The 27,993-nt window shown below is 39.8% G+C and overlaps 1 protein-coding gene and 1 pseudogene across 1 annotated transcript in view; both read right to left on the minus strand.

Annotated features, from left to right (window-relative positions):
* Positions 1-1,517: 1,517 nt before the first annotated feature.
* On the minus strand, positions 1,518-27,945 carry LOC125367240 (annotated as a pseudogene).
* The window catches only part of LOC125367244 (cytochrome P450 3A25-like), a 75,308-nt gene continuing 48,832 nt past the window's right edge, over positions 1,518-27,993 (minus strand). The window contains exon 14 of the transcript XR_007214022.1: positions 1,518-1,586. The gene's annotated coding sequence lies outside the window, so the exon portion shown is untranslated. The remainder of the gene's footprint in view (positions 1,587-27,993) is intronic.

Genomic DNA, 27,993 nt, shown 5'->3' on the forward strand with positions numbered 1-27,993 from the left:
CAAGCCTTGATCCTCAGATCTCAGTAGGCTGGAACCACTGTCGCCTGGCTTTTGTTTCTGTTTTGACTTTGTAACAAGAGTCTTTTTAGGTAACCCCGGGAGGGCTGGAACTCAGTGCTGTCCTGGCTCTTAGTTGCTGGAATTACAGGAGCATACTATCACAAAGGGTTTAGTGTCTCTCTGGATGAATTATCCAGTAAAATGGACTCGGCACCTTATGTTTTTTAAAGTTCTTTCACAACCGTCTAAATGGTCCTCATGACAGCAGCATGAATAAGTTAACTGCATGCATATATCAGAAATCACAATGAAACCCCTTTGTACAACTAATATATGGTAAGAAAAAAAACCGTAAAAATTGTAACAACAGGACTGATCAACAGTGTGATTCACAAATCAATTAAGCCAAATAGGTAGAAGACAGAAGGTATGCTAACAGGAACTGCCTAAAAACTCCTAGTTGTAAACAGCTATTTTACTGGCCTGTTTGCCATATAGCTTATATGAAAATTTAATCTTACACATAATTTTTCTGCTTGTTCTTCATGCTGGGAGACTCAAAATGAACACCCTTTCATGTTACCTGGGCTATCTCCTGTGCCCACATCTCTCAGAGCACATTATGGCATAAACTTTGGTCAGACAAACATAGGACTGGAGAGATGAGGTGCCAGTAAACCAGGAGGTAGGAAGGATCAATGCCACCATTTGGTCTTCAGGCATACATTCCATTATGTACACCAGAGTAAAGCTCTTGAAAATTCCCTAAAAGCCAGACAGACATATGCTGGGCATAAAATAGAAAATTAGCTCCTTACAGCAGGGAACAAGGAAAGCTTCTTCCTAATCCTAGATAAATGTAAGCACCCACTTTCTACCATCTCTCTTTTTTCTTTTTCTTTGTGGTTTGTAGGGATGAGCTCTTTTTTTTTTTTTTTTGCAAGGCTAGTGCTGTACCACTTTGAGCCACAGCTCTGCTTCGAGTTTTTGCATGGTTGATTGGAGACAAGAATATCCTGAGTCCTTGAAAGACTTGAAAGCTGGGCTGGCTTCTAGCAGGATCCTCAGGTCTCAGCCTGCTGAGTAACTAGGATGACAGGCATGAGCCACAGTGCCCGGCCAACTCCCCCTCTTAACATACATAACCAAAGCAGATATTTTCAAAGAGAGATCTTTATTTTCTCAACGTAAGATTGACTATAGTGTTATTACAAAGAAAACATGTGATAAGTATCATTATTATAGTTACAAGACTTCCCATTTTCCTTAAAGAAATTGTTGATAAATTATAGAGAAATGTTTATTTTAAACTGAGTTGAAAAGGAGCTGATGAAAGTGGATACAGATAATACCAGAAGATCCAGAGGGGATAAATCTGCCTATTTGGTGACAATGTAGCCATTTCCTCTACATTATGAAATAATTGATACTCTACATTAGCAATCACTGAGCAGGATTAGTCAATTTCTGAACTCCTGAGCATCCATCAAAAGCAGTTCATTCAGCACACCTTGGTCATTATTTTAATCACACAGTAAGTTAAAATCTCTGGTGTTCCTGAAGAACATAGCAGTACTCCTGAAGGAAATTCATATTCCATTTATGCTCCATCTCTCAGCATAACATTTAGAACAATAGGAGTTTCTGGTTGAAGGAGTAACTTCTTGCTTAATACAAGAGGAATCTGCAATTGTTGGAACAAATATGTAGAGAAACAATGAGTGAACGACCAACCACCACTGAAGACAGGGAAAACAGCTACATAAGAATAATAATGAAGTGGGTGTCAGTGGTTCATGCCTGTAATCCTAGATACTCAGGAGGCTGAGATCTGAGGATTGGGTTTCAAAGCCAACACAGGCAGGAAAGTTCATGGGACTCTTACCTCCAATAATCTATTCACAAAGAGCCGGAATTAATGCTGTGGTTCATGTTGTACGGCACTAACCTTGAGCAGAAGAAGCTCGGAGACAGTGCCCAAGGAGCCCAAGCTCCCACACTGGCAGGAAAAAAAAGAAACACCAAAAACCAAAACAATAATGCAAGTTGGGTGCTGGTGGCTCATGCCTGTAATCCTAGCTTTTTAGGAGGCTGAGATCTGAGGATCAAGGTTTGAAGACAGCCTGGGCAGAAAAGACCCCATAAGACTCTTACCCTTCAGTTAACCACTAAAAAACAGGAAGTGGAGCTGTGGCTCAAGTGGTAGAGCACTAGCCTGGAGCAAAGGAAAAGCTCAGGAATAACACCCTGGCCTTGAGTTCAAGCTCCACAATCAATGTCCCCCCCACCCCCCCAAAAAACCCCAAAGAATAATAATGCAAGCTGGTAATCATGCTTGCCATCTTAGCTACACAGGAGGCTGCAACCTAGAGAATCATAATTTGAAAAGTTCCTAAGACTTGTGTCTCTTAAGTAACAAACTACCATGCCCAGAGATATGGCTCAAATGGTAGGATGCAAGCCATCAATGGAAAGGACAAAGGAGGCCCTGAATTTTGTCTCATTATTGCCACACACATGTGAGTTCACACATGCACGCACACACAGAGACAGCAATGAAGAACTTTTTAAATGGTGGATCAATGGCACTTGCATATTTCTTGGGAAGGGACTTAGAACGGCTGAAGAGAAATCTCACTTTTAGGTGGGTGATGTTAGGAACATGTTGAGATTTCTGTAGTTTAGACATAGAAGTATATTTTTGGGGTGTGCTGACCCTGAGGCTTGAACTCATAGCCTAAGTGTTGTCCCTGAGCTCTTTTGCTCAAGGCTAGCACTCTACCACTTTGAACCACATCTCTACTTCCAGATGTTTTGGTGGTTAACTGGAATTAAGAGTCTCACAGACTTTCCTGCTTGGGCTGGCTTTGAATCATGATCTTCAGATCTCAGCCTCTTGAGTATGTAGGATTATAAGCATAGACTATTGGTAGAACTGTATTTTTTAAAAGAAGGAGGTGGTTTTGGCAGCAAGAATAGGACAGTCAACTGCAATAGACCAAGTTCCCAGCATGGAATGGTGCAGCTGCAGAGTGCAGTAATGGAAGTGAAAGTCAAGCAAAGAACCTCTTGTGGGTAGCTCACACATATAATCCTACTCAGTAGACGGAATCCTGGGAGATTGTGGTTCAAAGCCAGCTTGGGCAGAAAAGTCAAGGACTTTCCATCTCCAACATAACCAGCAAAAGAGCCAGGCTGGAGGTGTGGCTCAAATGATGGCACACTAGCTGACCAAGCAAGTTGAGCAAGCACAGGGCCCTGAGTTCAAACTTCAGTAGTGGCAAGAAGAAAAGGAAAGAACCAGTCAAAGTGGCAGGAAACATATACTGGTATATGAACAGACTGTATCTACAGATACAATTTTGCATTTAAAGAAAACTGAGAGGACCTGGAGAACAGAACAGGGAGAGTAAAAGCTTCAGAGAGTGGTCTGGGCAGAACTGTATAGTGAAAGGGAGGGATAACTGTGCTACTCTCACCATGCAAAATGTCAATGGGAGGGAGGAGTTATATTGGAAGTGCTGTAGACCTGGAAACTAACCTGCTCAAAATTCATTTCACATGAAAGGGCACGTTGTTCTTTTAATTTCTACAAAAGAAGCATTTATGGACTTTCTCTAAATGTATCACCTTATTAGACAACTTAAAAACAATACACAGTTTATTTTCCCTGGAGAAAGAGGCACTGAAAGATATGTACAAATGACATGTATTAAAATATTTTAAGGTGAATATAAAAGAACTCCAACATAATTGCATGCCACTTCTGCATATATATTTGCTAGTCCTAGGGCTTGAACTCAGGGCCTGGGCACTGTCCCTGAGCTGCTTTTGCTCAAGGCTAGATTTTATTACTTGAGCCACAGCAGGACTTCCGGCTCTGTTTCTGTGGTAGAACGGAATCAAACCAGGGCTTCATGCATGCTAGGCAAACACTCTCCCAGTGAGCCACATTTCCTGCCTTGGATATCACTTCTTAAACATTTACTGAAGGATTTTAATGCACAAACTCCACATGGCTGGCAATTGTGGAAGAATTGAAGGGAGGTAAAGCAGAAACTAATGGGGACAATTTTCAACATAAAGAAAATACAGAGAACCAAATCAGATGGCTTAATGACAACATAGGTGCTATCCACATAGGTGAAAACAGCCTACAGGAAGCCATAATAGAGCAGAGGAATCCATGGGGTCTGGACAAGATGGGGAAAGCTCCTTGTTGGGGTTTGGAGATTGAATTTGGACTTGAATTGTTGATGGCTTGCGTGAATAGTAAAGGATTCCTGTTTATACAGGACAGAGCTCTTGAAATGTGAGGACAAGTAGGACAGCTACATTGTTGAAGTTCTTTATAGCTAGAGCAGTGCTTTAAGTCAGTGATTCACCAATGAGGAGCTTTGAAAGCCATGTTCTTTTGAGTTATTTTTAAATACCTGAGATGACCAAGCATCATGATTATTTTAAGCTGCTTGGTGATGACAGTGTACACAAGTGGTTTGGAAACATTAATTGCAGGGATTTGGTAAGCTCTGGTAAAGTGGAGCCCTCAAACTTCTTTTGACTGTACTTTCATGTTTCATCTCCAGTTAATTTGAAACCAAACTATTTCTTTCTTTTTTTTTTTGCCAGTCCTGGGGCTTGAACTCAGGGCCTGAGCACTGTCCCTGGCTTCCTTTTGCTCAAGGCTAGCACTCTACCACTTGAGCCACTTCTAGCTTTTTCTATATATGTGGTGCTGAGGAATCGAATCCAGGGCTTCATGTATGTGAGGCAAGTACTCTACCACTAGGCCATATTCTCAGCCTGAAACCAAACTATTTCTATCAGTTAATTTGAAGCCAATTTTAAAACCTTACTCAATGTCAAGGAGCTCACACAGAATCATGTCATGCTGACTTGAATTGACTATTAGATCAGTTTAATTGTGCTTTATGCCTCCACAGATTTATAACTTGAAATAAACCATTAAAGTTTAAAACTAGCTCTGAATAGATAATTTTCCACTAGGAAAATATTAAAATGTATATTAATATTTTAATGATAAAATATTAAACATATACATATATACACTGATACATGCAATAGATCTCTAATTTGAAAAAGGACTTCCTTGTAAATCATTCATTCTTTATACAGAAAGTTTCTGACTCACCTGGGTTTCTTTACAGGGTTGGAAGGAGAAGTTCTGCAGGACTCTGATGACAGCAAGTTTGATGTTCATGAGAGCAAACCTCATGCCGATGCAGTTTCTGGGCCCAGCTCCGAAGGGCAGGTATGTGTACGGATCAATGTTGTCTTTGTTCTTCTTGCTGAACCTGGTATCACAATGTGAATGAAAACCAGTTAATGGAACACAAACCTCTCAAGAACTGTATATTTGCAATGGTCATTCATATGTCCATAGCCTGTAGTATACGGGATAGACTTCTGGACTGGCCAGTTTATACTACTGCATTTAACTTTGGGAAATGTACACTGAAGCTCATTTCTGCACCCCTTACCTTATAGAAGCTTCTAGTGTTGTTGAGATGATATAAATACTGTTTGATGGAAAATGTAACATACACCATAATTCCAATTTCTACTGTAAAAGGGAATTAGACTGCCTGAAGTAACATAATGCCCTGGCTCCCACGGAAGCTGTTCAGATGTTCCTGGAGGCAGGAACAGGAGCAGGAGCAAATCTCTACCACTTGGGAGTTTTAAGGTTTCCTTTCCTCTCTCTCCTCCCCTTGGCTTTCTTTTCTTCCTGTCATTTGTTACGCTCCTCATCCTCTTGCTTGTCTTCTCTTCCTCCTGCTGTTTTCTCCTCTTCCTCTCATTTTTCTTTTTCTTCCTCTTCTTTTCTTAAATCTTGTTTCCCTTTCTCTCTGCCCCCCTATAATGGCATGGTTTGATCCTCTGCTCTTTTTCTATCACTGACATTTTGTCTACCTCGTCCATTAAGTTAAAAATGACTGAAATCCTTTGAGTTATTCAGATTAATTCTTCTTAATTCATTATATTAAAGAAGACATTTGTTTAGGAGGAGTGATGAGAGCATCAACATTATATATGCTTCCAAGAATTATTATACTTTAGGGAACGTTGTGAAATCTATACAAGTGATCTGTAACAGCGCAATACTGGAGTCAGGGGAGGGTTGGGATGTGTGTGTGGATGGGGTTGCCATACAAGAATATGGTGTTACATACCTGTAATTAAGCTACTGAGGGATGTGAATGGAGGAGGATCACAAATTTTAGATCATTCCGGAAAAATTTAGTTATATGGTACATGAAAAGTAAAATCAATATAAAAGTGCTACAGGTATTACTTAAGTTAGTATGCTTTCCTAGCAATCAGAATGTCCTGGTTCAATCATCAGTGTCTGTGTATGCATAGATATAGGACCATGAAAACAAGCATCTGTTCATTAATGAGTATTATCTTAAGTCTGACACTGTCAATGGGCACGTGTTTTTTTTTTATGTCAGTCCTAGGGCTTGAACTCAAGGCCTGGACACTGTCCCTAAGTTTCTTTGGCTCAAGGCTAGTACTCTCCCACTGCAGTGACAGCTCTACATCTGGCTTTTTTCTGTTTCTGTGGTCATGAGGAGTTGAACCAAGGGTTTCATGCATCCTTGCACTCTACCACTAAGCCACATTTCTGGCCCCATGTGTTATTTTTCTGGTGCAGGGTTGTACAATTTCAAAAGTGATGACCATTTTGCAAGGAAAAGGTTCCCTAAACAAAATGTCAGATTCAAATGAATGGAGAATCACTTGTATATAACCTCCAGTCAGACTCTTTATCCCATGCATGGCTCACCCTGGTTGAGGACAGGCCCCTTTTGCTGGAGTTCCCATACCTTTCAGGGCGGAACTCCTTAGGCTCTGGCCAGTACTTGGGGTTATAGTGAATAGCAAAGGCAGGTATCATCACCACTGTCCCTTTTGGAATGTACACCCCTTTGACTTCGACATCTTCTTTACAGACTCTCTCAACTCTGTTAGCAATGGGGTAAAATCTGAGAGCTTCATTCACCACCATGTCCAGATACTCCATCTCTACCAGGGCATCGTATGTGGCAGGTGCCTAGGGAGAAAGAAACAGATGTTGGGAAATTAAAATCTGGAATAATTTTCAACTGAATCTGTGCTATATGATAGTATTATTACAGGCTCTAGAATTTAACTTGTCATCACTCTAGGCCTTCAGCATGTACAAAGTATTTAAACAATCAGGTCCTTGACTCAGTGAGACATGTGGCATTATGAATATAGGAGATATTTGGGACTAACTTCTACCAAATATGAGTAAAATCCCATGTACTGATTTCTCTCAAAGAAAAAGATTGCCAAGATTTTGACAAAGAAAAATGTGCTAAAGTTGCTGTCACTTTCAATGGAGACCACAAATCTATGTCAAAGAAGCATAGAAATGAAAAGTATCTGTTATTCCTATTTCTATTTCAAATAAGTCTTAAAAAAACATTAGTTGGGTGCTAGTAGCCTGTAACTCTAGCTACTGAGGAGTCTGAGATGTGAGGATCATTGTTTGAAGGCAGTTTTGGGAGGAAAAGCCATGAGACTATTAACTCCAATGAACTTTCAAAAAGTCAGAATTGGAGCTGTGGCTTAAGAGGTAGAGCACTAGCCTTGAGCACAGAAGCTCAGGGACAGCACCATGAGTTCAAGCCTCAGGACTGACACCAAAATCACAAAGCAGTTTTAGTTGGGTACTGGTGGCTCATGCCTATAATCTTAGATACTCATGAGTTTGAGAGCTGGAGTATTTTGCTTCAAGGCCAATGCTGGTAGAAAGGCCCATGAGACTCTTATCTCCAATTAATCTGCAAAATGCCAAAGTGGAGACATACCTCAAATGGTAGAGTGCCAGACATGAGCATGAAAGTCTAATGAAGGAATGAATCCCTAATTTCAAGCCTTAGTACCACCATATAGAAAAACTGACTTGCTACATTGACAAGCCTTCATTTGAATTTGCAATATTCCAGGCACAACCTTTTGTGATGCTGGGATTACTGGTCTGTGCCAGCCTACTAGGCTTTTCAAAAAGACATTTGTTTTTGGTCCAAGCCTGGTGATCTAAGTCTGAACTTGGCAGTTTGGCTCCCTCATTGGCTAGGGCTGTACTAACTAAGCCATGCCTCCAACCCCTAAGGGGTTTTAGGTTGACAATTCCTGCTTAGCAATCCTAAGCAATAGTCTAATACTAGGATCAGTGTTAGGATAGAAATCTTGTATTATATTGGTGCAAGATGAATAATTTGTGCTATTATGACAGAAAGACTGATGAAGACTGGATGCCACCAGGGCCCCCAATTTCAGTTCTGCTGAAAGTTCCATTGGGAACAGGTGTCCACTGTCAGCTCCTTGCTGAGGTGCTGGACCAGTCTGTGGGTTGATGTTTCAGGGCTTGACTGATGTCTGAAGAAATGTCTTGCCACCATATAGCTACAGCAGCCCCATAGGGAAGGTGCTCTATGCCCCTCAGCCTCTCAAATTCGTAAAGATAGGAATTTTGTGTGGGAATTGTGTGGCTATTTCTTTTTTTTTTTTTTTTACAATGCAATACACATATTTATTTAATATATTATAGCAATATAAAATTACACACATATACACTATGCATTATATATAATAAAGGTCTTTCCAAGAAAATAAAAATGTTTCCTTAGTTATTTAAAGCCCTACTGAAATGTTAATAAACATTAGTCATGACATAACACTGTTTCTTTTAAATTTTATGCCAGTCTTGGGACTTGAACCCAATGCTTGGGTGCGTCCCTGACCTTTTCTTCCTCAAAGCTACCACTCTATCACTTGAGCCACAAGTCCACGTCCGACTTTTTGGTGGTTAATTGGACATAAGAATGTGGCTATTTCTTGGTGTACATTGGAAAGCCTATAATGTTGAGGTTGAGTTTGTCACAGGAGCTACACACCTTGGTTCCTGTCAAGATTTCTTCAGCTCTAGCTCTGTGATGCAGTGCGAGGATGGGTGGAACAGAGCTGAGTAAGTGAATCAGCTAAGTCAGCCTTGCCCAGCTAACAGGTAGGAGAGTACGGTTTCAGCAGTGTCTGCACCGTTAAGTACTCATACACTGGACTGATAATTAATTGTTCACTTTTATGGTACCCAGGTTTTGTGGATGTTTCTTTACTTTGTATTATTGTGGTAATAGCAAATGCACCAGGGCCAGCATATCTTATATTTCTATGGATATAATTAATTTCCTATTTCTCTCTTTGTTTTTCTCTCTCTAGTTCCTTCAAATGTCTTTCTGCTTGTCTGTCTTCCTTTCTCTCTCCCTCCCTCTCTCCCTCTACCCTTTCCTTCCTTCCTTCCTTCCTTCCTTCCTTCCTTCCTTCCTTCCTTCCTTCCTTCCTTCCTTCCTTCTTTCCTTCCTTCCTTCCTTCCTCTATTTCTCTCTATTTCCCCTTCTCTTTTTTCTTTCCCTGCCTCCTGGGCCTTGGGCTCTTGGGCTCAGAGCCTGAACACTGTCCCTGACTTCTTTTTGCTCAAGGCTAGCACTCTGCCACTTGAGCCACAGTGCCACTTCTGGCCGTTTTTCTATATATGTGGGTGCTGGGGAATCGAACCCAGGACTTCATGAATACGCAGCAAGTACTCTTGCCACTAGGCCATCCTCCCAGCCCTCTCTCTTCCTTTTTGTGTTGGATCTGCAGCTTGAACTCAGGGCCTTGGGATTGTTCCTGAGCCTTTTCATTGCAAGTTGCTCCTATACCACTGGAGCTACAGCTCACTTTTGGCTTTTTGATTGGTTAATTGGAGATAGGAATCCACAGACTTTTGTGCCCAGGCTGCAATCTTTAGATCTCCTCCTGCTGAGTAGTTAGTATTCCAGGCTTGAACCAGTAGCAGCTAGCCATACATATTTCTGATGAAAAAAATATTGCTTTCTTTCTTGTTTAAATCAAGCCTACCGGGCATCGGTGGCCTGCATATGTAATCTTCGCTACTCAGGAGGCTGAGATCTGAGGATCGTGGTTTAAAGCCAGCCGGGGCAGAAAAGATCCCCATGAGACTGATCTTCCATTTAACCACTCAAAAAAAAAAAGCCCCAGAAGTGATGCTGTCACTCAAAATGTAGAGCACTAGAGTTGAGCTATATATCTCAGGGACAGCTCCCAATCCCCATTTTTTTTTTTCCAAATAAAGTCCTACTGCAAGTTATGAGGAGGCCTGCTTGCCAATCCTTTATCTCATTCCATTTCCAGGTATCATGTCCTTACCTTATTGGGTAAAGCCGCATCAATCTCCTCCTGCAGCTTCTTCTGGATATCGGGGTGAGTGGCCAATTCATACATGATAAAGGAAAGTGCACTGCTATTTGCCTCATAGCCAGCAAAAATAAATACAATGGATTGGGCTGCAATCTCCAGATCAGACAGAGCTACAAGGAAAGGAAATATTTCAGATAAAGCAGTTCCATGTAGAGCCATGCTCCTGAACGGAAATTGAACTTTAAAGTCACAGTTTAGAGTCAGCTGCCTACCATGGTAGGTTGCAGCCACTGGTGGATATTTTAATTTTCATTAATTGAAATTCAGTATACTTGTATCTTCAGTTCTTTATTGTCTTTAGCAACATGCAAGATTCATGTGTGACTAGAATTCATTTTACTGATTAGCACAGGAAAAGGATATTGTTTTGATCACAGAAATTAATGAACAAAGAGACAGGTCAACAGGCAAAGAGAAGCAGATATAGACAGGGCTGCTTCACAGTTCTATACTGTAGTCATTCCATCTCTGATTGAGAACCCACTGTCCTCCGTTAGATGGTTGTTAAATCACTGGTAGATCTGATACTGGTGACAGTATCAGGTACTGTCACCAGTATCAGATCTACGGATTAGTTTGTATGTTTGAAGATTTTAGTTGTGTAAATGAATGGGAGAAACTCAGAGATACACTATTTGTCTCACTTTATATGAGAAGACATAAAAGCATTTCTCAGTTTTTTTTTTTTGTCAGCTAGAATCCCAGCTCCACTTGTAGTTTTTTTGGTGGTTAATTGATAATTGAGATAAGAGTCTCATGGACTTTCCTGTGTGGGGTGGCTTTGAACTGCTATCCTTAGATCTCAGCCTCCTGAGTAGCTAGGCTGTGTGAGCCACTGGCGCCCAGTCTAGTATTTCTCAGTTATACACAAATTATTTTATTAGATATTTTACTAAAAAGATCTACTAGCAAAAAATGAAGGGCTTCAAAATAAATGGAAAAAACTCCAAAAGGAAAGAAAAGAAACTCATGAACACGTGACACAATAGTCACCACTAAAGACAGTAGTCATGATCGCCCAACCCCAAGATGTTGATTTCTGTTTTTTTTTTTGTTTGTTTGTTTTTCTTTTTTGGTTGGTAGTGAGGCTTGAACTCATGAGTTTGGTGCTGTCTCTGAGCTGTTTTGCTGAAGTCTAGTGCTCCACCACTTTGAGCCACAGCATAACATTGGTTTTCTGATGGTTATTTGGAGATAAGACTCTTACACACTTTCTTTCCTGGGATACCGTCAAACCATGATCCTCAGATCTCAGCAACTGAGTAGCTAGGATTACAGGTATGAGCCACCAGCATTTGGATAAGTTTTGTATTTCTTACCACTATTTCTCCCTAAAAGAAATGAAGATTCCTTGTAGAAATGGTAGAGTCTCTGGAGTAAGAGAAGAGAAACATGGAATACATACAATCAGGGAAGAATTTCCTGGATGACAGATGAAAAGGATCCTAAGTACTTTGGATATTACAATAGGGGAAGACACGTCATTATACATTTGTCAACACTCACAGAATGTATGAGGCCCAGCATTGAGGCTCAATGTGAAGTATGGACTTTGCTGATAATAAAATCTCAATATGGGTTCATGCTTGACAACATATGGATGGCATGGTGAGGACGATGATAACAGGATGGGTATATATTCAGGAGAAGGAGGATATGGAAAATCTTTATACAGTCCCTTCAGTTGTACTAAGAATTGAAAAGTGAGTTCAAAATTAAGGTCTGCTTTAGCTATCCAAAATAACAGATGACATATGAGCCCACATTAAAGGATTTTGGACTAGCAAACCTGAGAGTATTTGAAACCAGAAATAATGATAAAAAAGAATCTGCAACTCGGAATTGTCAGATGGCTGGGAGCCAGCTATGCAGCACTGTACCGTCTGCTTCATTATTTCGTAGGTCCTGTGTGGAACCAGTTTAACCTAGCTCTAAAGTTGTCTATGAGGTGAACCTTATGGGAATAGTTGATACAAATTAATTGGATTCTTTCAGGAAATAAGAACTTAATTCTCAGCTGTAAACAAGAATTACTTCTTTGGATTTTTTCATTCACTTTGTTGTTTGTAGGAATTAATTTGAAATATTAACAGACATAAAACAGCATCATACTTAAGCTATGGATGTTTTTAATTTGTGTTTATTTATAACTGTGCCAAGTATTATTTTGCTACTTACTGTGTTACTTTGTGGAAAGGAAAATCTGTAAAGTGTTTAATAAATTTGTTCTCCTATGTATATCTGTCAGAATTTTGTAAAATATTAATCAGAATAAATATTGACTCTTAAAAAAGAATAAGTTGGAAATATGTAAGATTATGATGATATAAATTGTGTAATATATTAATAACACTAGGTATTAATAAATGTAGAATAAATGGTGGGATTAGAGAATCATCACTTTTCAGTCATTATGGTAATAGTGATTTTAGTCAAGAAATAAGTGAATGATAAAACCATGAAAAGAAGGAAGAAAGAAGGTCAGGCACCAGGGGCTCATGCCTATAATCCTATTCAGGAGGCTGAGATATAATTGTGGTTCAAAACCAGACCAGGAAGGAAAATCTATGAGACTCTTATCTCCAATTAACCATCATCAAAAAAAAAAAAAAAAGAAAACAAACAGAGACAAAGAAGTGGAGCTGTGACTCAAGTGGTAGAGCACTAGTCTCCAGGGGGGAAAAAAAAAAGAAAAACCCCAGAGAGAGTACCTAGGTCCTGAAGTTCAAGTCCCAGGATCAGCACCAAAAATAAATAAAATAAAAAGGAATAAAAAGACAGGACATTTGTAGACTTACAGAGGTTTCTGATTCAGTGAGTCTAGATAAGGCTGAGATTCAGCATTTGTACTGATTTAGGTCATCCAAAATCTCTGAGGACGGCCAGGCATGAACTCCCTTTAGATTTCCAATGTATTTATCCCCAAGTGTTTCTGGAAAGTTCTCTGGCTTTCATATGCAATTCTGCAACTTGTATCTTACTGCAACTTGTTAGAAATAGTCTACCCAGAAACTCCCCATCACTTCTAGAAAAATGCCTCCTTTTGATTCCTATGTGTAGACACCAAGAAGAATCACTTTTTACCTTTATGTGACTCTTTATCATTGGAATCCTGAGAGTTCATCATAAGTTGGAGAAAATCCACTCTGTTCTGAAAGAAGAAAGAGAAATTACAATGACAGGAGGACAATTGTTCAGGCAGAAATGAATAAAAAAGACTGAGTGTAGCTTCTTTTCTGAGAATATGGACCCCTTAAGTCCACAAATAAAACTAGTGTTGCTTGAGTCAATATTCCACAAGCTTTGAGGAAGAAGTGGTTTCCTGAGAGAAGTCCAGGGAACTTCTCTGTCATGACTAACACTTTTTGCTCTTTTTCTCCCAAGTCTTTCTGACTTCTTTTTTTTTTTTTTTTTTTTTTTTTTGGCCAGTCCTGGGCCTTGGACTCAGGGCCTAAGCACTGTCCCTGGCTTCTTCCCGCTCAAGGCTAGCACTCTGCCACTTGAGCCACAGCGCCGCTTCTGGCCGTTTTCTGTATATGTGGTGCTGGGGAATCGAACCTAGGGCCTCGGGTATCCAAGGCAGGCACTCTTGCCACTAGGCTATATCCCCAGCCCTCTTTCTGACTTCTAGACACAGACTCTGGCCAAATATTGGCTGTGTCCTCCTGTCACACTTACTTAATGAGGAAGTAGACATGGACTTTGATCCCTGTTCTTCTGCCTTAATTATTAACCAGTGGCACACAGAGTAATGCATTATTATTTGTACAGGTAAACTTTGTACAATTTTGTACAAATTTGTACAATGTCAACTTTTGTGTTAGCATTTTCATACCCTGCACACCCCCTGAACACTACAAAATATATGACACCACAGTTACCCATGCTACCTGACTTGAAGACAGCCTATGCTTTCTCCAGGCTGCATATGGAAAAGCTGAGGCATTCACCTGATAGCTGAGCTTTCTAGAGACACCATGGCCTTCTCCAGGCCAGAAGAGGCTCACATTTAGCTTAGGTCTAACTCCTTTAGCTACCCTGGTAGGAGTGTCAGAGGAGAGATTTGGAGTTGAAATGACCCTGACCGCAGAAGCTGTGGGGTACAGTAATAGTAAATATGATTTTGAAATAGTGATTTATGTTTTTTGAAAGTCCTTTATAAAAGAAAAGTTCAATTGTGCAGTGTGGTTTATAATGGTATTTCTATATATGTATATGGTGTTCAATGATCAAATTCACCTTTATAAATGCTTTCTTATAACTTTCCCTCCTTAAATTCTTTTAATGTGTCTCATGATTCTCATACATGCAAATATTAGAGGTTAGTACTCTAGTAGGGCTGTATTTAAGTGAGTATCATAAATAGGGCTTGATATTAAACTGATCCTTTGACAATATAAGTGCTGCAGATTTGATAATAGCAATAAATGTGATTTACCAACAAATATTCATTATTCTTTGATAGTGTTATGAAAAGAAGGTAAGTGGCAAAATTATTATTTTGCCAGAATTTATGCCATGGTATATTAGCTTTCATTTCTATTATTTAATGATCAACTTGATTTGTTTGATTTATTCTTAATCTATTTGTCAAATGTCCACCTTCTTTATTTACACCAAATGCAAACCCTTCCCCCGTCTAAACTCCATATACCCTGTTTATTTTTTAACAAAATACAGAGAGACAGGTACAAACTACATATAAACTGTTGAATATTTTGTCAGTATATGAGCAGCAACATTCCTCCAAGCTATTGCTTGAACTCAAGATCTCTCACTTCTTGCTCACAGCTGATGTCTTACTCTTTGAGCTCTGCCCATGATTTAACATTTTGCTGGTTAGTTGGTGATGGAGCCTTTCAGACTTTTTTACCCAGTCTAGTTTCAAACCACAATCCTCAGATCTCAGCCTCTTGAGCAGTTAAGCCTATAGACATGAGCCTTCAAACATCCAGCACCCCCACTCCATTTTACCTTCTGGTCTGAATCCAGACGATTGTCTTTCATCCTTTTTACAAATTCGCAGAAAAAGTTCACAGAGTCATGTGGAAACATGGATAAATTTAACATCTCATATAATGGGGTAAGGAATGGAAACAAGGCTAGAGAAAAGGAAAACAATAGCATGTCAGAGGATAAATATGATCAAAGATTTTATGCATGTATGGGAATGTCACAATGAAACCCCTCCCTTTGTGAAATTAACATATGCTGATTTTTAATAATTGTGAATAGAGACCTACAGAATAGGAGGAAAATCTGCCAAAGGAGTTTTACTTAGAATATATAAAGAAATCATACAACTGATAACAAAAATGAAAATAGGTCAGGTCTATATGAGCAAAAGACTTCAATATTCACAATTTTCTATGAAAACATTCTTAGCAGCAATATTCACAATACCAAAAATGTGAAAATAACTTGAATTTCCATAAACTTACAGGGAATATAATTAGTCAGAGAACACTAAAATGATAGTCCCTGTTTTACTTGACAATACAGAGCCAAACAAAAGAAGCAAAGTATAAGATATCATCTAGTCTATGATTCCATTTATATGATTTTCCAGAACAGGCGCATTTACATAAACAGAAAGTTGATTAGTGGTGGTTTAGTTCAGGGGAGATTGGAGGAAGATGATGAAAAAGTTCAAGAGTGGACAGAAGTGTTCTGCAGTTGACCATGCTGATAATACATGCATTGTGGAAGTATAAAAGGCATTGTGTTAGCATAATATGAGCAAATGAATCATTAGGTATATTATTAAAGTTCCTTTGAAGAAAGATAAAAGAAGAGATAGAAGAAATAGCTTACATACCCACAGAGAGATTCAACGGATCAAAAAAATCAAATCGTAAGTTTCTTGGCTTTTTCCACAAAGGGATCCTTTGTGTTGTTGAGGGAATCGATGTTCACCCCAAATGATGTCCCTGTGATCACATCCATGCTGTAGGCCCCAAAGATTCTGTGTATAGAAAGACATGGGTGAACTGTACCTCATTCCAATTCTTCTGCTACACACGAATGAACAAATTCAAGGTAATTCATGTACCAGGGCAAGACATGGAGAGAGCCATGCACTGTCAAAATTCCTTGCTAGATCAACAAGTGGGCATTTCTGGTCTCATCACATTTGTGAAGTGTTTATCAGATACCAGTCATGCAATTTTCTTTGTGTTTTGGGGCGATGAGGCCATGATGGTAAGTTTGTTTAACCTCTGAGTTTTCAGAAATACAAAGATCCATAACCAGACAAATCCAAGCAGTATGAATTAAATGTGGCTGATAGTTGATGCTTCAATGGGACAAGGGTGGTGTATGTGATTCCTTGGAGAACTAAAGAAATGTGACATTGATGTAGATCTTGCCTTTGCACAGATTCTATGCCTTGAGCTCTTTTCCTGCAGCTCATTATCTTAACAGCCACCCTGTTCTGAGTAGCCAGGAGCATGACTCCTTTCCAAAGCCCCTGTTCAAGCTACTGATATATCAACTTTTCCCCAGTCCCAAGGAGTTGAGGTCACCCTGAAGGTAGACATATTTCTGAAAAACTAAAAATATTCTTGTGAAGGGGCTGGGAATATGGCCTAGTGGTAAAGTGCTTGCCTCGCATACATGAAGCCCTGGGTTCGATTCCTCAGCACCACATATATAGAAAAAGCCAGAAGTGGCACTGTGGCTCAAGTGGTAGAGTGCTAACCTTGAGCAAAACAACAACAACAACAAAAAAAAAGAAAAGAAAAGAAAAGAAAAGAAACCAGGGACAGTGTTTAGGCCCTGAGTTCAAGCCCCAGGACTGGCAAAAAAAAAAAAAAAAAAAAAAAAAAAAGAAAGAATATTCTTGGTGAAAGCACAGTGATTTTTCCAGGAAAGGAATGTGGTTAAGTGGTTATTCATCTGCAGAGTATTTTAAAGGCCCTAGGCTCTATGCTTAGTACAATGAAAACCAAATAAAACAAAAAATATAGGCAAAGAAACTTTCAAAATTTTAACATTAACCGCATGTTTCCAGTGTGCTCAGGGTTGTCTTAAGTTTACCCCTGTGGCTTCTGCATAATTCAAAATATCCCAGTTTAAACAATAACAGTATACCATTTCTAGATCCTTCAGCCTGCTAAGTGTGGGCAACAATTTCACAACTGGTACTTTGCTTTTATCTCAGCAAAGCATGAGGAATTCCATCTTCCACATTGCTACTTCCTATCACACCATCTGAATATGTACCAAGTACATTCCCTTCCCTACCACTTGTGTGCTTCCTGCACACAACTTTAGTATGAATATATATATATATATTTTTTTTTTTGTTTGTTTGTTTGTGGGGCTTGAATTCAGGGCCTGGGCACTGTCCCTGAGTGCTTTTGCAGAAAGCTAGCACTCTACCACTTAAGAGTCACAGTGTCACTTTCAGTTTTTCAGTGATTTATTGGAGATAAGATTCTCATGAGGACTTTTCTGAACAGTTTGGCTTAGAATCAAGATCCTCAGATCTTGACCTCCTGAGTAGGGAGGATTATAGGCATGAGCCACCAATGGCAGGCTATAATTTCTTTTTCTTTTATAATTATCTTCAAGTAGTTGTACAAATGAGTTGCCTTTTAACAAAGCAGTTATAACCACAGCATATCTTGACCAATGTCACCTCTTTCAACATTTTACCCTTTCCTCCCCTCCCCTCCCTTCCCTCCCTATTCTAAACTTTGTGAAATACACATTGGATTCTTGTCGGTATGTTTCTTCACTTGTCTAGGATATACAAGGTGATAAACAGCTAAAATGATTTGCTTGGATTCTTCACAAGAGTGAAGACTATATTCACCTCAGTGGCCTTGCCTTGTCTTGGGAGTTTGTCCTTCCTTGAGTGGCCCAGTAGAGTTGTCCTCCACACACCTACTAAAATTGCCAGCAAGCAGCTCTTAAGTTCTTGTGACAAGTTCAGACCCAAGCAGCTACAATGATACTCACTCCTTCAGAGTGACAGGCTTGCCTTTCTCTGCTTCTCGTCTCAGATTCTTCACCAAGATGTCTCCATATTGTTTGATGATGGGAAACATCTAAGCAGATAACACAATAATACCTTGAGTTAAATGGAGAGATTCAAGTCCAGAAAGACTAGACATTCCTGAGTACAACATAGATTAAAAAATATACGAAAAATATGAATGAAAAGTTATCATTAAGATGTTGAAAAGAGGGGTTACCATTTCATAAGCCAGAAAATGAGTACAATTCATTTTGGACAATATCACCTGAAATATCACTTTTCTTTTTTCTTTTTCTTTTTGTCAGTTGTAGGACTTGAATTTAGCACCTAGCTGCTATCCCTGATCCTCTTTGTGCTCAAGGCTAGTGCTCTAACCACTTGAGCCACAGTGCCATATCTGGTGTTTGAGGGGCAATCCTCAGATCTCAGCCTTGTGAGTAGTTAGGATTACAGACATGAGCCACTGGTGCCTGGGTTGGTTGTTAGGTTTTCTTTTCTCAGAGCAGTGCCCCTTGAAAAATGACTATGATCTTATTCTCTTTCTGTTCTCAGATTCATTTTTTAAGTTTCTTGATTATAATAATCATGTTTGGTTACCTCCTTGAGTTTTCCACTGGTGAAAGTCGGGGACAGCAGACTTCTTATTCTCTTCCATTCTTCATTTGTACTTATGGTGATAGCTTTTCTCATTAATCCCACTGGACCAAAACTCTAGATTCCAAAAGAAAAGATTTAAGCTCTATGTAAGCTGTGGAGCTATCCATAGTTGTAGAACATCATTAAGCAGCCATCTCACTGGTAATTGTGACATTCTCTACTGTTTGGCATGCCCCATGGGACATGTTCAATAAATATAAAAAATAATTTTGTTTCTCTTGTGAGTATGGAGAAGGCATGTGGACACATGGTTTGGTTGCAAGTCTTTGTATTCCCATCTTCCTTGAAATGCAAGTCCTTTTTGTTTCCTTGTTCTTCCAGTAAAATTGAGAGGCCCAAGACCAGTGCATCTTGTAGGGCTATGCAGAGTAGAAATGGATTTGTATAGATAATAAGTAGACAAAGTTTTGCTTCAGACCTGGCCTCCATTTATCTAAATTTATACCTTGACCAGTTTGAAATGGGATTCCTAGATTAATAAGGTTAAAGAATTATATTTAATATTTGAAGAATTAGGAATAATGTAAATGCATGGGGCTCTTGTACACTTAATATTTATATAGGACCACAGAAAATGAAAAGCTATTGTATTTCCTTTCTAGAAACTTTCATGTATCTTCTCATAGCCATATATTGGGCTAAAATGGAATGCTTTAACACTCCTTTATGACTGGGGATATGGCCTAGTGGCAAGAGTGCTTGTCTCGTATACATGAGGCCCTGGGTTCAATTCCCCAGCACCACATATATAGAAAATGGCCAGAAGTGGCGCTGTGGCTCAAGTGGTAGGGTGCTAGCCTTGAGCAAAAAGAAGCCAGGGACGGTGCTCAGGCCCTGAGTCCAAGCCCCAGGACTGGCCAAAAAACAGAACAAAACAAAACACTCCTTTATGAAAAAAAATCTCAGCAGAATGGAAGAGAGGAAACTTCCTTCGACTTGAGAAGAATATCATGAAAGGAAGACTTTGGCTAACAACATACTGAGTGGTGAGAGGCTGGAAGTTTCCTCAGAAAACCAGAAATCATGAAGGAGTATGCTTTCATCATTCTTCCTCAGCATTCTCCCAGGGGGCCTTGCTAGTACAATAAGGTAAGTTAAATAAAATGAAATAGAAGACCACTTAGAGAATGCAAAGTAATGTGTAGAAGTGCCTCTGTTCTCAAGTAATGCCATTGGGCATACAGAACATCTGAAAGCATATGTAAAAAAGAAATGGAACCAGTAAATTCAGCAAAGTTGTGGATAAGATCAACACAAAATTCAATTACATTTGTATATAATAACAGTATTACTTAGAACATACTCAGAAAGCAACACCATATATAAACATGCCAAAAATAAAATAATAACGTATTAAAATCTAACAGTATTTATAATGTCTTTCAAGCTGACTTGGCAGAGCAATCCAAGAAAAGTAGAGGTTGTTCTCATAGATTGAATGACTTGCCATACTAAGTAAAGGAAAAGGATTTCCTTTCTAGTTATCTATATGTTCACTTCAAGTTTAATCAAAATTTCTCCTATATCTGAATTTCATGGAAGGATAGAACTAAGGTTTGGTATACAAACTGAAAAAAGAAATCAAGTGAGAGGAATTAGTCTAACTAGATCAAGACTTTTGTGTGTGTGTGTGTGTGTGTGTGTGTGTGTGAATGCGTGCATGTGTGCGCACATGCTTGTGCAGACACACTAGTCCCTGGGTTGAACTCAGGGCCTGGGCACTGTCCCTTAGCTTTTTTTTTTCTTCCCCTTGCCATTTCTGGGGCTTGAATTCAGGCCTGAACACTGTCCCTGGCTTCTTTTTGCTCTAGGTTAGCACTCTACCATTTGAGCCACAGCACCACTCTGGCCTTTTCTGTTTGTTGGTGCTGAGGAAGCGAACCCAGCCTTTATGTTTGCTAGGAAAGAACTATACCGATAAGCTGTATTCCAGGTTCCTTAGCTTTTTCACCCAAGGCTAGTGCTCTGTCACTTGAGCCACTGCTCTACTTCTGGCTTTTCTTCTGCTTAATTGGAAATAAGAGGCTCAGAGACTTTTGTGCCCAGGCTGGTTGTAACTGTGAATTTCAGATCTCAACCTCGTGAGTATGCAGGAATACAGACATGAACCACAGGCACTCGGCTCACTTTACAAGTGCAATAGCCAAAAGAGTGTGGTGCTGCAGAAGGGAAAGATGTAATGTAAGAAAGTAGAGAACAAGAAGTGGACCCATAGGAAGAGGCTCGATGGTTTTTTGCAGTAGCAGAAGAATCTACCAAAAGAACATACAGGAGAACTGGTCAAATAATTTTCATTTTGACCCCCAAAACACAATCCACAAAATGATAAATGGGTGACACACTATTCAGTGGAAAACTAGGATACACTTAGTGACTCGATGAGGATAGTAAGAGAGCTTCATGGTAAAGAAACAGTTCTGTATCTTGTCTGTGCTTGTTATAGAAGTCTATAGACATGATAAATTTACAAAGATCTACATGCACGTGCACACACACAAAATTAGGGCACAGGAAATTGATGTATCTAATTAAGATATGCAGACTGTACCTTTGTCATTGTAACCAGCTCCTATGGACATATGAACAGGAATGGGCTACATTTATATTTATGCAAGATATTACTATTAGGAAAAGGGAGTAGGAAGAGGATATGGAACTCCTTGTGTATGGTTGTGGAGCCTTACTGCTAATCTATAGTTGTTTTAAAATAAAAACGATACAGATAAAAGTTTATACATTCCATAACGATGCTTACCCGGCGGTTTGTGAAGGCAGAGTAACATTCCTTCACCAGCACTGTTTTGATCATCTCTGAATCAGTGATAGCTAACACTGGCTGTCGACCATCATAAAATCTGTGTTGGGGAAAAAGAAATTATTTAAAGAAAAGCCAGATTCTGTATTAAAGCCACAGTTTGGAATCCAGACTTTGATCCTGAAGTTACATAATCCACACCCAGGGTTGTACACGCATAGCAATATTAAATTCTAGTTTCAGTCAGTGATTTTGACCATGGAATCTATTTGAGTCAACTGAAAAGCAACCCAGATCAACTAAGGAAGACACACTTAAAAGATCAAATAGTTCCTCAAAGAGCCCATAGTTAAAACCAACGGTGGGCCTTCTGTTAAATCTAGGTGGTACATGCATATTATTTATATCATGCTACATACTTGTATGTTTAAGATATATGTATATATATATATATATATTTTTTTTTTCTTTGTCAGTCCTGGGCCTTGGATCCAGGGCCTGAGCACTGTCCCTGGCTTCTTTTTGCTCAAGGCTAGCACTCTGCCACTTGAGCCACAGCGCCACTTCTGGCCGTTTTCTGTATATGCGGTGTTGGGGAATTGAACCCAGGGCCTCATGTATAAGAGGCAAGCACTCTTGCCACTAGGCCATATCCCCAGCCTCTAAAATATTTTTAAAGTATTATCTGCCTTAGAATGTAGCTTTGTGGTAGAGCGCTAGAATGTATGATGCCTGGGATGGATCTCCTGTTTTATAAAAGAAATAAGCTTAACTAAATATTTCAGTTTCAGAATGATACTACAAAGGTGATAAGTGAAAGACAGCGTTAAGTGCTCACAAGCAGGAATATAGAAAAGAAGAATTGCAGTTGGGTGGTGCACAGAACGTATGCTTGCCAGTCTGTCACTCTGCCTTCATTGGTCATATGAGCTCAGCAGAGCCTGTGGCTAGCCCTAGGGTTCTGAGGATGAATTAGAGAAAAAGAAAAGGTAGGAAGGGCCAAAACCTCCTTTCCTCTCCCTTCTTCCAGAGTTCTCACTAAAACTGCAGCAGCTGAAAGAAGACAGCTAGGTTCCCTTTTTCAGGTGACCTGTTAATGACACAAGCCCAAAGGGGAGCATAGCAGTTAAACCATCCTTATGTGTCTCCTTCAGAACCAGCAGAATGGATTACACAAGGAAGTAACTGTATACATTCATATTATGAAGTTCTGGCTTGGAACAAAACCCAACACAGCAAAATGAAAAACTATACCTGGAAATCAAGTTTCAAAGCTGAACCTAAATCCTTTCCCAATGAACTTAGTAATATCTTACAGTCTGTCTTTCAAAATCACACAGTAAACTTCAAATTTGATGGGAAGGTTCAGGCACTGGTGTCTCACATCTTCAATCCTTGCTACTAAAGGCTGAGATGCAGAAGATCAAGGTTTGAAGCCAGCGCAGTGGAGTGGTTCATATGACTCCATATTCAAAATAAGCAACAAAAAGCCAAGTGTGGAGGTACGGCTTGAGTGGTAGAGAGGTAGGGATCAAGTGCCAGGCCCTGAGTTCAAACCCCAGTAATGGCCTGAAAACCCAGTGAAGACTAAAAAGAACTTTGTGCTACTATCTCAAAATGAATTTATGTGGGAAGGGGAGACCATCAGGCATTTGTTAGTACATATTTTAAGTGTGCCAATTACACATCTCATAATGCATATTATTGTAGTGCATATCATTTTGCATGCCATACATTTCAGAAGTAATATATTTTATAGAGTTGGAAGTGAGTGAGTAGAAAATGGACAAGCAAGATCCAGTGTCTGGATCTAGGGGCTCTCAGAGATCTTAGGGGGAAATGTCACCCAGAATCACTCTCAACCATACTCAGATTATAGATCTAGATACCTGGTGACATGAGGGAAGTTTGTTAGGATGAAGTTACAGCGTCTTCATGATCAAGAGCTGTACCACAAAAGTCCTAAGCTAACCCCTGCCCTCATGTAATGTGGTACTTTATCATAACAATTCCCCCAATGGAAGTGTCTGGAATACTCACCCCCACATTTCCCCATACTTTTTATTGCACTCTACATCAAAGTTCCCCATACCCTGATAAGAGAAAGAAAATACAAATCCATTAGTGTGTTCTACAGGCACTGACCCCTTCTCTAGAGAGGTTACAAGTGAATATCATAACATGAAATTAGGCTTAATGATTCTCAATTACAGAGGAATGTTCTGACTCAAGGAAGTCTGAGGGTAAGGACAGAAAAGTCAGGGCATGGGCAATTGAAAGTCACTCTTAAAATTTGAGTATCACATATTTTGAAGGAATTTTCCTGGTTAAGGAAGATGAAATACTTCTTTGGCTTATCTGAGGTGTTTTTTCTTGCCTATGTGTCAGCTATAGAATTCTATTTTTGGATTATCTCTCCAGGAACAGGTGGAGATTGTGAAACTGAGGGGAAGGAGTTTTCCATGTGCACACTCTCTTAGCTCCTTCAGCATTCTTTCAATTTCTCTTGGCTGCTCTTTGTGGAATTTGGAATTTACAGATACCAATGACCCTTTCAGAAAAGCAAAGGTATGGAAGTCTCAGAGATGTTGCTGAGTAAGAATGAGAGTACATGAGTGCAGATGAGGTGGACTTGTTGTCTAGTCATCCTGTCTACTCAGAAAGTTGGTTAGTTTGGAATCTATACATGGGACACAGGAAAAAAAATTGATGTGGGTTTTCACCTCTGAAATTGTAATGCAAATAACTTTCATTTATATTGTAGTTAGTGAGTTTTAAACATGAACAAAGAAGATCCCAAGACATCTACAAGAGAGTTGAGTTGGGGAAAATGATGAGTAAATTAATGCTTTTTCAGGTGGAAAAAATGATATGGCATTCTTAGGCAGCAGAACCCTCAGTTGGAAGAATTAAAATCTGAGAGGTACCTTGTAACAATTGGGAAAGGAAATGAGAGCAGATAGCAGGTCTGCTCACACACAGACATTAATACTGTGTTTCTAAAGGGAGCTTGTAAATGTCCATGCAGAGGTCAGAGCATCAGACCAAGGTAGGATTAAACCCTCGGCCTAAATACACAGCCCATGTGGCACATATTTTATCCCACTCACTTAAATGAACTTGTAATGACTTTGTGAAGACAGCTTTTCTCCTGGTTTTGTGTAAGTGGTTCTGCCTTTGTTTGGGAAAACAAAACTTATCTTGTTGGTAAATATCTGAAATTAATAGACAACCACCATCTGTCTCATTTATGCCTGTTCAGACTTATGCAGACTTATCCCTTCCTTTGAAGGGAAAGAAGTAAAGCAGAATGCTCTTGTCCTGTTTCTCAAATCCTAAAGAGTTCAGAGGTAGTGAAAGTGGGCTAGAGCCATGGAAATAACCACAATGATTTAGCAGTTGTTAAGAGAGAGAATCCCATTCTACTACGTGCAAATTCCCTAGGAGTTAAAAGTTGTGGTCTTACTCATAAACTGCTGTTTCAGTTTGGAAGTGGGAAATGATGCTGGTAAGTTATGGAACAAATGGGAAGTTGTTGTTTTTGTAAATGGAGCGGTTAAGTCCTACTGGGAACCCCTGTCATGTTTTCTCCCCAGATATAAATTAAATTTAACTTTACTTTTCCTGGAATCTGCCCTGTGTACAAATAAAATCCTCTGTTTTTCCTACTTAGAAAGACAAAGTGTCATGAGCTGAACATCAATCAGATGAGAAAAATCTGTGCTGTTCAATTAAGGAAACTCATAAGCTGAAAAATGCCATCAGTGGCCAGGCACTGGTAGCACATACTTGTAATCTTTGCTACTCAGGAGGCTGAGATCTGAGGATTGAGTTTTCAAGCCAGCCTTTTGAGACTCAACTGCACTTAACCATGAAAACCCCATAAATAGAGCTGTGGCTCAAGTGGTAGAGCGCTATCCTTTACCAGAAAAGCTTAGGGAGTATACTTAGGCCCTGAGTTTGGACCCCTGACTAGCAAGCATCCACTCAAAAAATACTGAAAGTGGGAGCCCAAGCAAAACCTTTCTATGCCCTAGGTGGTGCCCACAATTTGTGTAAGCTAGAAACCCCATATTTTCCCCATAATCAGCACTTTTTTTTCCTTTGCTAGTCATTGAGCTCAAACTCTGGACCTGGGTGTTGTCTTTGAACTCCATTTTGCATAAGGATAGTGCTCTACCACTTGAGCCATAGCACCACTTCTGGCTTTCCTGTGATTAATTGACAATAAGGATCTCATGGGCTTTCATGCCCAGGCTGGATTTGAATCAGGATCTTCACATCTCAGCTTCTTGAGTAACTAGGATTACAGACATCATCCACCAGTGTCCGGTATAGGCAGCGATTTTTTACTGATAGAACTAAACCAGTGTTTGCCATCATCAGAAGGGAAAGTCGGAGGTCAAGCTGCACTTACATTGCGGTAGGATAGGACGTTTCCCAAAAGGGGCAAAGGTTTTGGTCCAGGAATTCCCATCTTTGCAAAAAGTCCATGTTTATAGGTCCCATATCTGTAAAGGATTAAAGAAAGCCAATATTTTAATTGTACACAAATGGGGACTTGCTAGTCACTGACTTGGGAAATAACATCCTATAGCTATGGAGGTTAACATGTAGGCAATTAGCAACAAGAAAACCTCAAATAGCAATATTTACTTTCATTCACCATCTCCTACCCCTTTTCAAAGTGTTCTAAATTTAAGAGTAGCTAAAAGCACCTGAAATCTTTATGTTCCCAATAGTAGAGTGACTGTGTCATTAACATCCCCAACTTCAGTGCCCTTAAGGGATTCAAACTAGAATTTTTTCAGGATGAAAAATTCTTCTGCTTCAATAATAAGATTTTTGCCTAATTTCATGTATTCAATGCCATAGGGTTAGGTTGAGTCTATAGTATCATTGTTGTTAGAATTTGTTTGGAAGTTTTTGTGTTTTTCCTTTCCTCTAAACAATATCGCAGGTGAGGGACCAGCTTTTCTTATATCTGCCTTTCCAGAACAACCTGGCCCCAGTCACTGTTCTTATTTCTACAGAAGAATGCTAATTTCATTAGCTTCTGAGAAATGAGAGCAGCTTTCAGAGATACCCAGGCCTCTGGTCAGATAATTTGGCCCTATTGAGCTGTAGGGAAGCTCATTTTATATAGGACACTGTGGAGAGGAGTAAGTGATGGCATTTCCACACCCTTCCTTTCAGGGAGTTGGGACTTCTGTCCGTGGTGATATGCACAAGGGAAGCACAATGCCAACAATGCCCACACTGATAAGATGATCAGTCACAAAGCAGCTAGTTGGTACTTCCTCTATGCATGTAGCATCACTACCCAAACCCCCACTGAGACTGGTCCTCCCTTGGGAGCTTCCTGGTGATGGTCTCAAAAGGTTGGCTCCCCCATGGATAATTGGGAAAGTCTTAGTCTGAAATGTATGGCGTGTATAAATGGTTCAGTGTGCTCTCATATGCTTCCAGGTACAACAGAAGAGACAGAATCCCAGGAAACCTGCTTGCCTTAGGACTGCCAAATCTTGAGGGCCAGATATTTATGATCTGCTTCTGCTAAATTCTGGTTGGTTAGTCTAGGACAAGATGGAGAGTCAAATCAGACCATCCTCAAGAAACCATTTTCCCAATAATCTTAGGCACAAGAACGGGGAGTTGGGATTAGGAGTGCCAGGGATTTGCATAAGATCAAAACTTTCCCCCTTGCTAGTTGCTGGTGGTTGAATCTGGTATTTGTAGCTGCTCAAGAGACTTGGATCAGAGAATCATGGTTCGAAGCCAGCCTGGGCCCAAAAGTCCATGAAACCACTGTCTCTGGTAAACTACTCAGAAAAAAGTCAGAAGTGGTGCTTAAGCGGGAAGAGTGCTACCCTTGAGCACAGAGACACTCAGGGACAGAGCTCAGGCCATCAGTTCAAGCCCCAGGATTGGAAAAAAAAATTCCCCCTTTATCTGTTCTGGTATCTCAAACACTCTGAGGATATATGAGCTCCTATTACTTCCCCAACTCCAGAGACATAGCAAGAGGGGCTTGCATGATTACTCACAGGTAGAAGAGCAGCAGGCTGGTAGCCAGAAGTACCCATGTTTCTATGGAAAAGTTTGGGATCGGGTCCATGGTTACTTTCCTTCAAAAAGTCTTTCCTCTGACTTCTTTTTCCTGCTCAGTGCCCTTCCCTTAGGAGAGCTGTGTCTGGGGAATCTCCTTTCTGTAGCCAGATGTGGTTTAGTGAGGCCAGCCTGCAATGTTTATATGTTGGGAAAGGAGGTGGAGCCAGAACTT

This window comes from Perognathus longimembris, chromosome 1 (genome assembly GCF_023159225.1).
Source record: "Perognathus longimembris pacificus isolate PPM17 chromosome 1, ASM2315922v1, whole genome shotgun sequence".
In the NCBI taxonomy this organism is placed as follows: Eukaryota; Metazoa; Chordata; class Mammalia; order Rodentia; family Heteromyidae; genus Perognathus; species Perognathus longimembris.